This window comes from Bison bison, unplaced genomic scaffold (genome assembly GCF_000754665.1).
Source record: "Bison bison bison isolate TAMUID 2011002044 unplaced genomic scaffold, Bison_UMD1.0 scf7180017864101, whole genome shotgun sequence".
NCBI lineage: Eukaryota > Metazoa > Chordata > Mammalia > Artiodactyla > Bovidae > Bison > Bison bison.
Window position 1 is genome coordinate 1178237 of NW_011494673.1, and position 4473 is coordinate 1182709.

Here is a 4473-nt window from a genome sequence, read left to right on the forward strand (position 1 = left end):
CATATTCCCATCACATGGCTCAGATGGTTGAATCTGCTCCACAGAGCACATGTGGAATCTATGAGAGACCCTAACCAGGCAGACCTTTGCAGAAGCCATTAACATATCACGAATGGCGAAGACCAGCAGAGCAACAAGGCTGCGAATCTGAATGTGCTAGTCTAAGGTTTGGACACCCCTCCTTGATTCCTTCTACTCAGCTCAACAATATCCATAGACTGTTTCTTTTTTGATCAGATGGAGGGTAAAGTGTCCTCAGACTTGGATCTTCTGTCTCCCTGACATCCTGTGTTTGGGGTGAGTCTTTTGGAGGAAAATTACGGAAGAGAAAGTACCTATCCCTGAAAAATTGCTTTTTTAAAAGTATGAACTCCCATTATGCTGCTTCTCTACCTTAGAAGGATCAGTGTCGCTCAAGGAGGAAGTTCCAGCTTCCTTCTTAGGCTCTACAAGGCCTTAGTCCAACCTAGCTCACCTCCTCTCACCTGAAAGGCCAGGCACACCCGGTTCCTTACTCATCCCAAACAGCCATGCTCTTACCTACCTGAGCTCTCTACACTCTGTTCCTGTTGCCTCCAATGCCCTTTTCTCTCCTCTTTGCTTTTGAAGAAACTCCTGTTGAAAAGCCTAGGCCTGCTGGGTGATGCCTTCCCAGGCAACTTCAGGCGAAGTGTTGACTCTTCTTTCATGCACTCCCAGAGGCTGGTACAGCCCTCCATTTGCAACTTATCATACTGCCCTGGGGACTCTTGCTCCACCAGCCTTTTTTCACGAGCCTTAATTTAATCAATTTATTTTTAAAATTTTATTTTATATTTTTGGCTGTGCTGGGCCTTTGTTGCTGTGTGCAGGCTTTCTCTAGACGCAGTGGGTGGGGGCCACTCTTCATTGCAGTGTGCAGGCTTCTCATTATGGTGGCTTCTCTTATTGCAGAGCACAGACACTAGGCGCCCAGCTTCAGTATTCGTGGCAAGCAGGCTCAGTAGTTGTGGTGCATGGGCTTAGTTGCTCTGAGGCATGTGAGATCTTCTTGGACCAGGGATTAAACCCACGTTCCCCGCAGTGGCAGGTGGATTCTTAACCATTGCACCACCAGGAAAGTCCCTAAGATCCTTAATTTTAAAAGGAGTCACCGTCCTTATCAAACTCTATCATTTTTTTCTCTTCCTCTTCCTCTCCCAAAGATAACAAAACAACCAGGCCATAGTTGGATTCTAAAGGGTGTTTTGTAGTAGGCTCAGTTGCTAAGTTGTATCTGACTCTTGGCAATCCCATAGACTGTAGCCTGTGAAGGATGTTTTTAGTCCCCTGGTCCTGGACACAGGAATCTGGTCGAAGGGCCCTCAGCCTGAGCTGAGGATTGGAGACTGATCACCTCCTCTTGGCAGAGAACTCGAATTCTGGTTCTGGTCTGGTCTGATTTCTGGTAGGGCCGAGTTCCAGTCCTCCCTTCTCTGGAGGCCCAGGGAAAAGTCCCATAATGCCTGGGTATCTGTAGGTGGCAGGAGACGTCTGTAAGGCCACCCCTTTCACCCTCCTCTCCCGCCTCCTCCCCCTTCTTCTTTCAACCTGGCTTCCTTTCCTCCCTTTGAAATCTTTGATGTTAGTACTTGGATCTGAAGTTCTGTGTCTCTATAGGAGGTTTTCTGAGAGACTGTATTCTTGTATTTAAGGGCTTCCCTGGTGGCACAGAGGTTAAAGCGTCTGCCTGCAATGTGGGAGACCTGGGTTCGATCCCTGGGTCAGGAAGATCCTCTGGAGAAGGAAATGGCAACCCACTCCAGTATTCTTGCCTGGAGAGTATTCTTGCCTGGAGAGTCCCGTGGACAGAGGAGCTTTGTGGGCTACAGTCCACGGGTCACAAAGAGTCGGACACGACTGAGTGACTTCACTTTCACTTTATACCCAGGGCTGTCCTGTCTTTCAGGACTATACAGGGGCCAAGAGAAGGATGAAGTAGGCAGTAATTATTGATTGGAATTTTACATTCTAAAACCTCTGCCCTGCAATGGCTTGTTTTTCTTTTCATATGAAATCTGGAGCAGTGGGTTATTTTAGATCCAACTGCCCACCCGCAGGTAAATTTAAAGGTTTTCCTCTAAACAGACTCACATCTGGCATCTCCATGGTGCCCCTAGAGGATATATATTTTCATTTAGCTAAGTTTGAGAGGTGAATGGTGAGAGATTGATTTAGAAATAAGGATATAATAATTGTCAGGAAATTAGCAATGTTTTTATATAGACAACCAATATTCTCCCTTTTTATTTAAATATTCTTCCAACACAAAACAGAAAGTTTGTTTGGCCAAGTCTTTGAGTTACCCCACCTTCCTCCACCCCCAGGCAGAAAGACTTGTAATTGAAAGGAAAGGTCACCCTGGGATTGGTCACATCTGAGGATTGTAGTACAATTTATTCACATGGTGCAACAAGAAGTCTGTTAAGAGGCAGATGCAGCCTTTCTGTATCCCTACCCCGGTCCAGGGAAATGGTATTAGAAACTTGTAGGTTATTGGTTTTAAGAATGCCTAGTCCCTGGGACAGCAACAGGCCTATTTAATAACACTGGGATTCTTGCCTGGGGAGGAGGAGGGGGGACATAAGAAGATGCCAAAAGTTCAAATTTGGTGTGTCTTTATTTCTAAATATATTTCCTGTTACAAACATAGAAGAGGAGGGATTTTGACCACTGTCTTCAATCCTTGTACTTGTCTGTTTGCTGGTAAGATAGGACTCACTCAGAAAATAGTAGAGAAAAGGTATGAAACACTCAAGAATTCCTCCTTCATGAAATCTATGCTGTTCTCCAGTTCCTCACAGAGACGGGGCTGGGGCAAGGCAAAGGAAGCCCTTTTCTCCCGCACGAAATTTCAGGGGTGCCCAGAAACTCAGCAATATAAATACTATTTTAATGTAATATCTAAAACTATTTTAAATTGTGGATATTGTGTGCATCTTGGAACTCTACATTCATTTTTATTTTTTCAAAATATCATATTAAAATATTATTTATCTTGATGGCCAGTTTGTTGGTAGCCCTTCAATTCTGCCTCTTTGTCAGGCATCTTACGAATCTCTCTCTAGCTCTTGCTTGGCTTCCAAACGCATTTGTAGAAGATCAAGCCCATCACATGCCCCCTGAAGGGGGAAACATGCTTAATAAGAATAGAATGGTGGTAGAAGCGAGGAGGAAAAAGTTCTGATGATCAAAGAAATAAAGTTAACAGCGATGAGATATCCCACCTGTGCTTTGTCAAACTGACAAATTTTAAAATATGCCTCCAGCTGGTGGGAGTGGCCCTGGAAGGCAAAACTTTTACATCCAGACTTTTTCCATGGGAACGGGACTCTTCTGTCTCTGACTGTAGGCTGGCTCTCTCTACCCTGCTGCTCCGTCTAACTTGGAGGGCTGCGTGAAATTACTGGTAAGCTCGAGAGAGCGCAGTAGCTGGAGGCCTTCGGAGAGGATCTGCCCAGGACTCTTCTGATCATTTTTGCAACCTGTCTGCGGCACTTAGTACCCTGTCGTTCCAGGGGTCTGCCTCCTTCTGCGCCTTTAAGCCTTTTTAAGCCTCTAAGCCACAGACAATGATAACTTTCCTTTTTTTTTCCACTGAGAAAAAGTGATCGAGAGGTGGGTTTTAAACTTGGGCTAACCAGAGTCGAAAGATAAACACAGCTTACCACGATTCCTACAAACTCCCTGACTTGACTTGGCACGCGGGCGAGGGCCGAGGTTTTCTTTTTCCGTTTGCACAACACCCCACCCCCCGCCCCCCGGCTCGCAGGTTGCGGAGACGACCTCTTCCCAGGGCTGTCCTCCTGCAGTTCCAGGCAGGGCCGCGCCCCGGACCTCCGCGCTCTCCGCCCCGCCCTCCCAGGTTCGCGTCCCCAGGCGCCAGGCCGTCCCTCGCCTTCTCCGTCCCTGGCTCCCCGCGGAGGAAATTCTTCCCCAGCAGCCCAGGGCCCGCCTCACGTGATCAGCTGCCGCCACGGCTTCCAGCGAGAGTTTAAAGGTTACGGAGGAAATTAACACGGACACAGCCCACAACCCCCAGTCCCCGCCGGAGGACGCGCCCCGTTTTCGCGCAGCTGGGACGGCCGCTGTCAGCGCGCTGATCAGAACCCTGTCCCCCCCCAAAGGGCACAGGCAAAGTCTAGAGTAAATATGAAGTCACTTTGTAAAATATAAACAAACACACGAACCGAGCCGGGGTGTTACTAAGCTTTCTCTTGCCAACAAGTTCTCGCAGCCCGAGAAGTTTGGGACAGACCCCCAAAAGGGAGAGTGCCCCCAAAGAAAGGGAAGAAAGAATAAGTGTTTTAAAACTCACACAGAGCCTTGCACGCCCCTCCCTTCCCCCCTTCCCCCACCACCGCAGAGCAGAGCGTCTCCGGACAGAATGACAGACAGACCGACCAATACTCCCGCAAGCTGCCCTGGCCAGCCACGGTCAGAGTAGGGGTGGGG